This window comes from Anomalospiza imberbis, chromosome 3 (assembly GCF_031753505.1).
Source record: "Anomalospiza imberbis isolate Cuckoo-Finch-1a 21T00152 chromosome 3, ASM3175350v1, whole genome shotgun sequence".
NCBI lineage: Eukaryota > Metazoa > Chordata > Aves > Passeriformes > Viduidae > Anomalospiza > Anomalospiza imberbis.
This window is the reverse complement of record NC_089683.1, coordinates 104,866,277-104,880,215: the sequence shown is the minus strand read 5'-3', so window position 1 is coordinate 104,880,215 and position 13,939 is coordinate 104,866,277. Positions and strand designations below refer to the sequence as shown.

At 48.0% G+C, this 13,939-nt stretch overlaps 1 protein-coding gene across 2 annotated transcripts in view; it reads left to right on the top strand.

Annotated features, from left to right (window-relative positions):
* The first annotated feature begins 343 nt into the window (after positions 1–343).
* Positions 344–13,939, top strand: part of SPTBN1 (spectrin beta, non-erythrocytic 1) — a 115,933-nt gene continuing 102,337 nt past the window's right edge. The window contains exon 1 of one of the 2 annotated variants that reach the window (XM_068186237.1): positions 344–475. The gene's annotated coding sequence lies outside the window, so the exon portion shown is untranslated. Of the gene's footprint in view, positions 476–686; positions 825–13,939 lie in introns of those variants that run through there. The other variant, XM_068186236.1, reaches the window with a different exon arrangement.

Below are 13,939 nucleotides of genomic sequence, written 5' to 3'. Positions count from 1 at the left end.
GGCGAGCCAATATGGTCTTTGCGATAGGAGAGAGTGTCAGAGGAGGAGGAGCAAGGAGGCTGGAGAGACCCAATAACCAAATAAATGTAAGAGAAGGGAAGGGGAGCCGGGAGTGGCTGGATAACACCCACGGAGGGCTGCGAGCGAGGGCCGGCGGAGGGGGAAGACCTGGCGTGAGCACAGGGCAGGCCCGAGCAGCAGCAGCAGGAGCAGGTGAGGATGCGCCGCGGGCGCTGCGGGCTGCGGGCCGTGCCGTGCCGTGCCGTGCCGTGCCGAGCCCCCCGCGCCGCAGGGCCGCCGCAGGGCAGGGGCGCGGGGCGGGGGCTCCTCCCGCGCTGTCCCCGCCCCCCGCGCCCCCCGCTCCGCTCCGCTCCGCGCCGGGCGGGGCAGGCGGAGCTCACGCAGCGCCGCGCGGGGCTGCGGGTACCGCCGCTCCCTCCGCACAGCGCGGAGCCGCCGCCCGGGCAGCGCCGAGGTAGGGCCGGGAGCGGGGAGCCGGGATCGCGGGTGGGGGGCGGCCCCTCTTCCCGGGTGCGTGTGCGCAGCGCGGGCGGCGCCCGCAGCCTCTCCGCAGCCCCGATCGGCGCGGAGCGGGCTCGGCGCTGTCAGAGCGCCCCGCCCCGCCCTACCCTACCCTGCCCTGCCCTGCGGCGGCCCCGGCCCGTCCCCGGGGGCAGCGGCGGCCGCCGCCCCTTTCCCTCCCTCCCCTTCCCTCTCTCCCCGCCCGCGGTGCCGCCTCCGCCGCGCAGCCGCACGCCCCGCGCGGTGCGGTGCGGAGAGCCCGGCTCGACTGCTGCTCCTGCGGTATTCCTTGCTAGACGGATGTAATTCCTCCTTTATTTTTCTATGGCGGGGCGGGGCGCGGGGGGCGGCGCGGGGGTCGCGGCGCGCTGTCAGCCGGGCCCGCTGCGGGGCTTTGTGTGCGGGAGCGCCGCGCTGACCCCGCCGAGCTCCGGTGCGGGGCTGCGGTCCGGGCGCGGCCATCGCCCGCCGCCGCGGGTGCCGCGGTGCCCGCAGTTAGTGGCACAATGCGTGCGCTTGGTTCGGTCGTCTCGGGGCTGGCTCTGGCTGTTAGGTGGGTACAGGCCTGATTTAACAAAAAAAATATGGCAGACTTGTGCTAGAGACTGTGAGACTGCAGCAGCTCTGAAAAACCCTTGTTCATGGCAACCGAAGCTGACGTTTCATTCAGTAGCTGATGTTTTTTCTTTTGGAGTCATGATACAGAACTAGAGTGAGCATTGAATTTCTGATGTTGATGTCTTAATCGTGAATGAAATTGCATTCTTGTTTAAAGGTGAGTAGTGATCTGTGTTTCTACGTTGTGCTCCGCATTGTCCATAGGTATAAATGCTAAATGTTCAAGATCAGGATTGCAAGGAGAGGGAATAAACACAAACTGTCAAGATCCGGAGCGTTTGGCTCATCCTTCGACCTTTATTGACAGGATACCAGCATTATGAAACCTGATTATTGAACAGTTCGGAAAAGGGCTGGAATTCCCGCAGCCTGGCATCGTGCTGACAGGCATCTTGGGGAACAATGCTCCCCGGAGCCGGGGTTAGAGAGGCAGGGCAGGGAGAGGAATTTATTCCCAGAGATAGCAGCCCTGTGGAAATGTCAGGGGAGGCTGTGACTCCTCAGGCCATTGCAGGAAGGCTCCGCTGGAAGAAGGACTTGCATATGCTCAGAAGGCTCTGGAGGGAGAGACAGGAGTGGAAATGGAATAGGATAAAGGGCTGGGAAGGTGGGTGATGGCAGCGGATGTGATTTTTAAAGAATTATTCTTATCCTTTAGCGTTTTTTTATTTTTTCCCCCCGTGTTTCTGGGGAGAACAGAAATGGCTGTAGTGATGCCTCCATGACTTAGCAGTGGTTGTAGGGCTGTGAGGAGGGATGAGGGGCTGGCTCATGTGTCACAACTAGTGCTGAAGAGGCAAGGAAATAGGGAATATTTTGTTACATCATGCAGGAACATAAGAAGGGAATTATGAATGTGGAATCAGGAGGTCAGGTTCTGGAACAGAACCTGCTTTGGGTTTTTCTGTAATGCAGGTTAAGTGCAGCAAATGACACTCACTAAAGCAGGATGCAGCATTTTGGGATAAATAGGAGCTTGCAGCAGCCATGTGGCAAAAAGCGTTAGAGATGCTGTTTCATCTCTGTGGTGGCATGGATCCTGCAGCTTTTGGAACTGCTGTGTGTCACTGAGCCCTGCCTGCACACAGGAGTGGGACAGAGAGGGGCAAAACCCTCTTGCTGCATATATGGAGACCAGGGTACTGCTGTGTGCTGCTCCAACAGCCCCTGGGGAGGAGAAATACAAACCATTTTATGAAAGATGTTTTCTTTTTCCTTCATCATCTATAAAATGGAATCAGCTAAACCCCCTTTATTGGATGGGCCTGGATTGCTCGTTTGAATTACGTCACCTGACTAAGGATTTAATTTTCATGTGGGTCAGTTACAGGATGAAATATTTGTAGTTGGATTGCCTGCAAAATAATTGTATTTCATTAGCAAGGAGTGCATGGACATCTTTCGTGGAACATAGAGGAGAAAGTCTGTTTATGCAGATGTTTAAGGGTCAGACTGCAAAAGTTATTTAGACTGTTAATCTCTGTAGTCACCTAAATTCCTTAGTCATCTGATCTGGGCACAAGTGAACAACCACTACAACAGTTTATCATTGCCCATTAGCCATGAGTCAGCTGCTAAATCCTGCCCAGGCTGGTGTCTGTGGCCACAGGGTTCCTGACTGCCCTTTCCCTAGGGTCTAGGAATACCTCTGGAAGTGTTGGAGCCCCAGGGGCCCGACAGGTGACCTGTCAGGGCAAGGAGCCACTAGCTGCCCTCAGATCTCTCTGGCTCAGCTGAGGTTGTGCAGGAGAGCAGTGCAGGCTCTTTCCTGTGGTGCCTGGAAAGTCCTGATGAGAGCAGGCCTGTGCTCCATGGTAGGAGCCATGGACTTTCCTGGCGTATCAGCTCCTACTGTGGGCTGCTCCTGTTCCCAGCTGATGGAGCTGGGGAGTTTGCCAGCACGTTGGACCCTTACCTCTGCCGAGGCTCATGGCAGTTTTCCCTAGTGAAACCAGCAGGAATCTGGCCTAGAGGTGTGAAATGTGAAAATCCACTTGCCTTCTCTTGCTTTAAACCTCAGAAATCACCTCATGTTGGATTGTTCTGACCAGATACCACTTGTGTGGAGGAGCAAATGTTGGAGCTGCAGCTCCACACTGAGGGGAGTGTGGTCCATTGGGATCCGTGTCCTGCAGAACCTGGTTTGGAGCCTGCTTCCCCCACTGCTGGATTCTTTTGCCCCCACCCACATGTGGTTTTCGTTTGTCAGCCTTTTATTATTACTCTTAAAATGATCTGCTGTGAATTTGTTTTTCTAATGAACATGAATACAACGTTGCAGCAGTTACAGCTGGACCTTTGGAGGCTTTTCCTGTAATGAAAAAAGGGGTTTCAGAGAGATTACATGTTTTTTAAAAAAAAGAAAGACATAAGAAAAATTCTTCTTATGCCCAGTAGACCCCAACTTATTTAACAGCTTGGTCAGAGTGACATAGATCAATTCTGTATATATTTAAGCAGACAAGTTTTTTTCTCTTTTGTCCAGCTTTATTTCTTTTTCATGTATTATTAATCCCAGACACATTTTTTACTGTCCATTCCTCATTTAAAAAGGCCAGATTTGCATGGAAAAAGCTTTGATGTGTGTTGTTAGGTGAGGGTTGAGTTCATAACAGATTTTATGGCTGGGGGGGCTGTGTCTGGAAGTGTTATTTCTGATTGCACTGAAATGTATGTGATTATTGAAAGGTGTGCACCAATGTATAAAGGTTGTACTCGAGGATTTTGTACATCTCCCTGTGCCCAAGGACAGATTAAGGTTGAGGATTATATTGAGCTATTGTTTTTCATCAGTGTTAACGTTTTCTCATCATCTCCTCTGTGAGGTTTTTTTTCATTGAATAGTGATAATTTCAGGATGTTCTTACTTTGTCATGTCTTTTCACTTTTCTGCTATTCTCTTAATCTATTATTTGACTGCTTAACATATTTACTCTCCTATTATGTTGCACAAACTTATATTTGTTTTTAAGATGCATGTGTTTTAGCTGACCAGAAACCCCTTTGGTGTGTCACCACTGCCACCAGAGGAACATATTTACGCCATTGTGCAGCCACTTTTATTCCACAATGTGCTGAGTGTTAGAACTTTAAAAAGAAATGGTGAGTTGGTTTGATTTGTTCAGCAGCCCCTCATGTCAAGAGGGCAGTGGGGACTGAACAGAAGAGGGACTGCATGTGGAGCCCTGGTGGCAGCAGATGCTGACCCACACCTGTTGGATGCTGGGAATAGCCTCGCTGGTCATACCCGTGCCCTTGGAACAGGAGAGGTGTACCATTAACACTCTGTCCTGAGAGCTAAAAATACTCTGCCACCAAACTGTTCACAGGTAAATATTCCAAATTTAGCGGTTTTGCTGTTTACTGGTTTTCCAGACATAGGCTGTTCCCTTTTTGGGAGAAGTAGCCAGACCTGCTGAGCAATTTGCCTGTGATCTGTGAAACATATTCAGGAATGATGTTCCTAGATTTCGTCTCAGGTTTTGTTCACATGTACTGAGCTGTGCACCAGGGGAAACAGTTTCTCCTTCTTTGTGAGAATAGGAAACACAGATGCAAATCGTCAGAGAAGCTGTGGGCTTGCCTTGAAAAACGAAGTGTTTGTATTTTATTTTCAAGAGAGGAATAGGGATTGACTGACAGCTCCATTTGATTGGTGGGACCACTTCGTTTCGTTTCGTTAATCATGTCTCAATACAATGTGGAATGATGCCTGGAATGGGCAGCTGCTGCTCTGCATGAAATGTGGGGTCTGGGAAGAGATGTAGTTGCAGACCCAGATTTAGGATGTGACTGGAGAGGAAGAGATGCAGACCTGGAGCCACCCAGCCATGCCCCACTACTCACATGAGCCACTGGCATGGGGTTAATGGGTTCGAAGTAGCCGACTTAATGAATAAAGCATTTATGCTTCATGTGTTCAGTCTCCCTGTAGGAAGTGCTGGAGCGGCTGTTGTGATCCTTCCTGCCCTCAGTCTGTGGGGACTCAGACACCTTTAGTTCTGGCTTTTGTTTTTTCAGCTTGCCTTGAGGTTTTGTAAAGCAGCATCACACTGAGGTCATGCCTGTGTTAAAATCTCCTGGCCAGGGCTGCAGTGGTGCCTGCAGATATCAGGGAGGATCGTGCCCCACCCCAAAATTGTGGAGTTGGATTTTCCATTTTCCCCCTTCCTTGGAGGCGTCAGTGGCCGGGCCTGGGTGGGAGGTGCTCCGAAGTGACGCAGAGGTTCCTCTCCAAGCCTGGCCCTGACATTTTAAGGTTATACTGATTACCCACTTTATCCAGGGCAGACATTTTTCTCAAGCCAGACTTACAGGCATCATTGGGAAGTCTTTCGTTTTTGTTGTGGGAGTCAGCCCCAGTAGTGCCCCAAGAACGTGGTCAAGGTCTTCTACAAGGAGTTGTGGGGATTTCCTGCCATCCAGCAGTAATCCAGATCCACAGCCTTTGGTTTTGTAAGTTACTGCCTTTTGTTCTGAATTAATCCTATTGCTCTGTGGATTGATTTATTATAGAATGACATGGGTGTCTGCTTTTGGTTCTTACATGATAAAAGGGAGACTTGTGTTTGGAAGGGCAAGGAAACTGCATGGTGAGCTCTGGCAGCGTGGGCAGAGCCTGGGGTACAGTGGAGCTGATCACTCTGGGGTTGTGCATCAGGCCCAAAAGCTGATTTTTCCCACTCATTAAATCAATTTTGCTTAGTGCCTAGACACCACAAATGCTCCAGCTAATTATAGCAAGTAGCTCCTCTGTTTTTTTTGGCTTGGAAGGGAAAAGTTGCTGCCTGCTGTATGTAAACTAATTTAGCATAGATACATTTATTTGGACACTCACAGATTTTGGGTTTGGGCATTCCAGGTGTTGGCTTTTGTCAGTAGCTAAACCAATGGTGAGATTTTTTCCTGCCAAGGGCTTTCACTGACTTTCTGTTAGTGAACAAATATGTAATGAAAATGTTTCAGGGTCATCTGCACCAGTCCTTGCAGATGGGGCGGATGGCTCGTGGCTCCGGGGTGCCAGTGGCACACCCATTTATAGCAACACTGGAATGCAGCTTGGAGTTAATTTTTGGAAAGGGGCTTTGGGCCTATATCTGCCTTATAGAATTCTGGGTGTTTGATACAGGAGGATCATCCAATAGATCACCCTTTGCTAGAGCCTGGATCATGCAGTGAAGAAGTCAGGAGAATTCTTTATAAGTTAACAGGAATTCTTTGTCATGTAGGATCCATATAGGATAAAGATAACCTGGTTAATTTAACAGCTGCTTCTTTTTTTGTAATGTAAAATATTGTGACCTTTTTTGCAGCATAATGCCATTAATAACTCTCTACAATTTCATCATAGTAAAAGATGAATGGATTAATTTCTACCGTTTTATTTTTAACATTTTCTTAGAGTAATATATTCTAGTAGCAATTTTGGATGCTTTTAGGAGGCTAGGTCCTGAGCCTGAAAGAAATCTGTCTGACTTTGGTGGGGCTACTCTGATTATCGTAAGTCGAAAAATCTGCCTTGCAGTTTTCATAAAACAAACACTGGAGCCTGTTGTGTTTTATTCTGTTGGTGTTTTTGGCATCAGAGAAGCTTTTCCTGATTGTTTTCCTCATTTGAAGGCTGATTGTACTGAGTGACCTCTTGCTACTAAAGGGTGGGTCAGTTTATGTGGGAAAGTCTTAGTCAATGTGTCTGGGAGATAAGTGGGACTACATCCCAATGAGCCTTGTGCGTTAAATACTGGAATGTGCTGGGGACCTGCCAGGAGATTGGAAGCAGGACTCTGCGACAAGCCCAATGCAGTCACACTCTCCCTAAAATAGCACTGTGGATAACAGGAGATCTGCAAAGTTATCACTTACCTCATTTTCGCACAAATTCTTTCCTAAAAATGGATTATTGACTGAGGATTCAGGCGGGTTTTTCTGGTAATATATTCCATTTACATTTTGAGAGCAGTCATGTCCCTCTTTGGCTGCAGGTAAGAGGGAAAAAGCTGTGGTGAAACCACACAAGTCCCAGCAGAGGAAAAGCCATTGGTATCATCCTCATCATCACCTGAATGAGAAATGAGATAGGTTTTACCTCAGTGTAGGTCAGTAGGAGCCTCTTCAAATTTGCCTTGAACAGTCTGGAAGTACCAAGGCAGAGATGAATAAGTTTGGCGGCTCAGACGTGCTTGGGCTGGCTGTGGGTGACAGCACCAGCCCCTGGATGCAAACAGCCAGTGTTTGGATATTCAAATGAACAGTGGTTTACCACTGCAGACCGTAGATGGTTTTGTTTAAGGGGAAAAAGAAGCGAATTTGATTTTCAGCCCCGTGTCAAATTCGTCGAGGGAAGAATCTGATTGTGCAGCTTTAGTGGTTAGCATAAGCCAGTTAAACTTTAAACCTGGGGTGCCTGGATTAGTTTCTTACAGAAAGAGGATGAGTTGGCTGCTAAATGGGATAGTGTGAGGAAAGTGCGGGGGCAGCTGGGTTGGGAGCAAGGTTGGGAGATCCTGAGTCAGCAGGTGGTTGTTTAGCCCTGGTGAGAGGCTGCCCAAGGAAAGTATGGATCTAAACAACCATTCCATGGAAGTATGTTTACACTGCTGCAGGGACCTACACAAGGAGCTCTGTGAAAGGGAAAATAAAAGTGGGATTGTCAGGGAATCATAAGATTTAGAACAAAAATTCTGGAGTGCTGTAAGTCGTGACCTTTTGGTGCCTGCAGATTTGAGGATGAGCTGTGCTCTTGGAAAGGCAAATGGATTAGAGGTCATTTGTGGAAAATATCCCCCAGCTTCTGGTGTGCACTGCCAGCCAGCTGTCACTTCAGCTCCCGAGCCCCATGAGGTGTGAATCCCAACAAGCCTGGACCAGGACTGACATCCCTGGGCCCTGGAATCCACAGGGATTGTGCTTGGAGCCGAGCAGGATCATATCCCCTGTGCCACTGAGGTTCTCCATGGAGAGGACACTCACTCAGCCACAGCTGCCCGGCTCTGTTCCCCTGCTCCACAATCCCTCGGGAAGGGAAAGCTGTGGCACTCAGGATGAAGTGCTTGTGCTTGGAGGTTGGCTGGGGAAGAGGATGTGGTACAGCAGCCCCACTCCTGTGCCTCCGGGGGGATTCCCTGACCCCAGGTGCCCCACTGATCCAGCTTTGCAGCTTCCCAGCGCCCGGGTGTGTAAAGGAGCTTTATTGCTGCTCCAAGGAGGGACGTGATGGCATCAAACCCAGGTAAGAGGGAACGAGAGGTAAAAAACTGCAATCCAATGGAGTTTCACTGAGCTCTGCCTTCTCCAGTCTTGTGCACTTTCAGGTTCTGTATCAGGAGGCATAAAAATTTCCAGAAATTGCAGTTTATGTAAGAGATGTGAATAATGGCTAATAATAAGTGAAACTGCCATGAGGAGCTGGAAGAGGGGGGAAGTAGGTTATTTTTAGAGCTCTATTTTCATTGTATGCTAGACAAACAAGAATAAGGTGACTTTGCATTAAACATATACCACAAAGAAGTAAAGATGTTTTCCCCACTCAAGTCCCCATGGTGCAGTAATGGTCTGTACTACCTGCCAGCTTAGGAATAAGACTCAAAACTGCTTCTTCACTGTTTAGTAAGAAAAAAGGGACCTTCCACGCTAATTTTCATTGCAGTACTGTGATTCTTCTTGCTCTGTGAAGCTTGAGAATGAGGTATCTGAATCCCGACTTGTGCCAAGTTACACAATTACATCCCTGATGCATCCATTTACATCATCACAGTCTGGGACTTGAGGTTTTAAATCCTCTTCATAGAGAAACATGCACAAGAACATCTCAGAATCACAGAATTAACTAGGTTGGAAAAGATCTTTGAGACCATTGAGCCCAATCTATGTCTGAGATAATTTTGTATTGCTCAGTTACGTTTTACAACCATTTTAGAAATGTGAAGATTGTAAAAAAAGTGACAAGATCCCAAAATGTCGGAGTTAGGGATGGTGATCCCTCTCCATGGGCAGGTGACAGGGAGCACACAGCTCTTATCTAGCTGTGTTTTTAGTCTGCGTAATCCTAATCGGGTAGTAAATCCTGACTGAGATTATGCTGCTGCAGCAAGTGCAGCAAAGATCGGCTGCAGGGCTAGAGCAGGATTGGAGATGGCTGCTTGGATATTCACTGAGGCAAACCAGAACTTTGGAGACTTTGTAGGATCTTCCCCTGAAGGAGTGGGGAAGAAGCCCAGTGAAGACAAATGATGTGTTGGCTGCAGCAGGGCTGACAGGTGAGGAGCACATGGACATTCCAGGGCAAGGCGGAGTGCTGAGGGATGTTTCTACAGCTGCTGCTGATCAGCAGAAAATAACATGAATCACTTGGGGTTGCAGTGGCACAGCAGAGCTGCTGCAGATTTCAGAGAATCCCAAAGTTCCTTGGATTCCTGGCACGGGGCGATGAACCCCCGCGTCACCTTTAGGGCAGTTTTCTGATCAGAGCATCCGTGTTATTCCAGGGTGCCTCTAACAGGAGGACAGCTGTTTGCAGTTTTAACTTCTGGTTGTCATAAGCTGTGGCAGGAATCCAGGGAGTCGTGGAAGAGCCCTGGGCCTGAAATTAATTTTCAGCCAACTCGATTAGATCGGCGCCCTTAGCAGACTTAGCACTACAATTTTATGTGTATTTTGGGACAAATGCAGCCCCTTGCTGGTATTTAGCAGCTTGGCCATCATGTCTAAAGCAGAGCTAGGAGGACATGCAGATACATAAAACAAGGCGCAAAATTATCCTTGTATGCATTCTTAATGCTCTGCTTTGTGGATTGATCAAAACAGTGCAGTTTGATGGGGATGAGCATTGAGAAATGGTCACTATGCAGCAGCACAGCTGCTCCATCAGAGGGGAATGAATTCCCAAGTTGCATCCCAAACATGTTATTAGAGGATTAAAGAGCTGGGCAACTCACCTTGGCTAACTGTCCTGAAACTGTGCTGCACTCATCATACATATAAATATCTATTATGCAAATATTACCGGGGCAACAAAGCAGGTTTTGAATTTGCTTTGTGACTTGCAAATGACCAAGTCTCTTGTCTCAGTGTTCCAAATGATAATCTTGTTTTCCCCAAACACAAAGCACTGACATTACCTGTGTAGTAATTAGAAAATACCACTCAATTCCTCTTTCTCTGAATTGGTCTCAGTGTACAGTAGCAGACTGGAATGTTTGGTACATAATTTCCTTCCTTGATTAAGTTAAAATTTAAGAAGATTTTCCCATTTGGGCTGTCATCAGGAGCAATAAATCTTTGTTCCTTTTAAAAATTTGCCGATTCTGGTTTTGACTGGCATCACCTGCTGCCTGCATGTCTCTGCAGAGAGGAAACCACCTCAGTTTGTACTAGGAGAGGTTTAGGTTGGATATTAGAGAAAACTTCTCCATGGAAAGAGTCGTCCAGCCCTGGCACAGCTGCCCTGGAGGGATTTAAAAGCTCTGTACATGTGGCACTTGGGGACATGGTCAGTGGTGGCCTTGTTGGGTTAATAGTTGGACCTCAGGGCGTGTCAGGAATCAGAGGCTGGATGGATGCTGGGTTCTGCCTCTAGGCCCTCATGGGTTTTGTGCTGATACTTGGTCCTTGAATATTGCACCTCAGGCATCTGTTCCCCAAGAATCACTTGGAAAACCCTCTGCTGCTCCTCGGAGAAGTCTTGGATGTGACTTGCCATAGAGAACTTCCTGTTCCCTGGGGTGGTGGTTTGGGAATCAGGGTGTTGTGATGGGAGGCTCCAAATTAACTGCAGATTATGATGATAATAATAATAATAGTAATAATAATAATAATAATGTGAAGTACTGTTAACAGCTCCTCTGTCAGTAGGATGACCTTATCAGCCTTGCCTGGGGTTTGGGTTTCTCCTACAGGGACTGATGAGACAATTCCCAGAAGTGACATGTTTGGGGCAATGGTGTGCCCCTGTGTTTGGTGACTGGCACTTGGCACATTTTCCTAGATTTATTGCTAGAGAAGCCAGGTCTCCTCAGGGACAATGAGGAATTTTCCTGGCTCTGTTGGTATGGAGTTATTTTGCTCTACCTGTTCCTGATGTTGGCAGGTGGTAACTGGGAGCCAGGGGATCCTCCATGGGGCTGGATGGGATGGATTGGAATGGGATTAGCATTCTGTTTGGAAGTGTGTTGTTTAAAAGTTGCATTTTGTGGTGGGGGAATCCAAACAACCCAAATTCGTGGGCTTGTTCTTGAGTTGCTGGGTTTAGAAGGAAGGCCAGGGGCTGTCTTGTGGTGTCAACAACAAGGGGGAGGAGGCTTTGTAATTTGAGTATTGCAGCAAACAGAAACCCGGCAAAGGCCAGAAGAAATGGAGCTGAGGGAATTTTTATACAGGTCTATGGTTAATTTTAGCTGGGAGTTTGGGATGTAGGTTTTTAAAATGCCTTTTAATTTCAAGGCCTGCTGAGGGATGGGGAAGAAAGGATGTTTGTGTGTGTGTGCCGACCTCCCAGCTCTGGTTTTAGCTGTGACACCTGGCTGGGTTTAGCAGCTGGATGTTGGAAAGCTTTCATAATTAGGAATTTTGTGCTTTGTGTATGGTGTTTTCTGCTGGAGACTATGGTAAGTCTCCCCAGCTCTGTTTCCACGCAGAACTCAAAATGGCATGGGAAGCACAAGCCTTTGCACAGAGCTGTGTCACAGCCTCCTCTTTGGTTGCCTCTCCCTATTACAGTGCTGTGATTGTGAGGCATCCATAAAACCAGTGCTTTGCTAAAAATAGGCCGTTCCTCTTGCAAATGCTATAACAATTCTGATATTCAAATATTAAGCCTTCTCTGCAGTGTTAAAAATAGCTGTGAACAGAGAAATCCTTTCCTTATTCTCATCTGAGGAGCTGAACATTGAACGAGTCAAAGGCTCAATCCGAAGGCTGGAGCTGTGTGGGAGTTGAGCTGAGGCTTCTTCACCCCTGTTTCTTCACCCCTCATCTGCTGTTGTTGTTGAACACAGAGGGCAGGTGGGTGGGAGAGAGAAACTAGCAGGAAGTGGATCAAAGAAAGTGAGGAGTAGCCCAAATGACATGGAGAAAATAAGAGTGGAAGCAAAGCAAGAGGAAAAACCAGGATTTAAGTAGAAAGCTGCATTGAGAGTGTTTCATTAGAACAAGGCTCTGATCCTGATGGCTGCCAGACAGGGATTTGGGGAGCAGCTGGCAGAGGGTGTGAGGCAGACCTGCCTCTCTCCCAGGGCTGTGGGTACAGCCTGTGGCAGGAGCACTGCAAATTGCAGCAAGCCACTAATTGCCTTTGGGAGGCCACTTACAAGGGTGGGAGCATCCTGAGGATTGAACTCAGTGGGAAGATCAAGGGCTTGGCAAGTTGGGGTGTGTGCTCCAAGTGCTGATATCCTCAGCCTACACGCTTCAAGAATGCACAAATTGAAAGGCAGGTGTTTTTTTTCTCCCCCTTCCAATGCTCTTGTGCATTAACTAATGCAAATTTTAATAATAAAATACCATTTCAGCAAAATAATTTCCTTCCATTTGCCATCAACAAAAGACGTATTGGAAAAGACAATTTCCTCTAGGGTGAAATAAAGGACAAGCAAACAGAAATGACCATTATAGATTTAATGGGGAAAAAATGGATTTATCATGTGGCTTGATAGTCATCTTAACAATATTATGAGGCAAGGAGGGAACCAAATGATGCCCATCTTTTATCATGGAATGAAGCCCAGGAAGGCTTTCAACCAAAAATAAGGGTGAAGGAAAATATAATTTGACCATATAATCCTGTGGGTCCAGGTGAGTGGTGGCAGGACTGCTCTCTTTGCCTTAGAAGTTCCAAGGGAAAGGATATCCTTTCTCCCTTTCTGTAGGGAGGAGACCAGCACTAACATCTATCAGCTTAAGTTGGGTTCAACCAGCTGTGTTCAGCTGGAAACCCCTCTGATGATCATCCATCACAGCTGGAGTCTTCTTGGGAGAGAATCCTGAAGCAGGTGGATCCCACAAGGCAAAACCAGAATGCTTTTTGTCTCTGACAGTATTATCTGTAGCCTAACAGGCTTGTCCTGGATTTCCCCCAGCAGGAATGCCATTTTAGCTGTGGGGACATGTGCTGCCAGAAGGCTGGCAGTGAGGGAAGAGCTTGATAAATCTCCATGTCGTCGCTGTGTCTGGAATCACTTTGGGATCGCAGCACTTCAGCGCCCCAACACTCCCCCTCCGTGTCCCGGCAGCTGTCTTTGGAGCTCTTCCCTCCTTTAGGAGGTGCTCCAAGAAAGGGAAGGTCCCTGTGTGTTCTCCTACCTCTCTTGGCACCCAGTCACCCTGTTCTGGTCACAAAACCCAAATCTTGGAAACCCAAAAGGGCACAAATTTCAGTCACAGATGAAACACCCAGAAAAAAAAGCATGCTGTGGAGAGGGCATGGCATGGCTGGTCACACACCAGGATTGAGTCCTGCTTTGCAATAGCCTTTGGCTGCTGGTCAGGGTCTCTCAATTTACCAGTGATTTTTCCTTTGTCCAGGTCACCTGTTGCTGTAAGTGGAGCCAGGATTCCTGAGCTTCAGTTTGTATCAGGTCCCTCAGGTGTGGCACTTGTGCCTGTTGTCACACCAAAGGCAGCTGTCTTAGCTCAGGTCTGCACAGAAATGAGTTTTAGTTCCCCTTGCTTTAGCAATCCAGGGAGAACTGAGGGGTTTGTCTTTGGAAGGCCATGCTGACATGGTGAAATGTCCATGTGTGCTGTGCACGGAGCTGCCCTGCAGGCCACCAGTTCCCTAATGTCTTTACCTGAGTCCTATTAACCA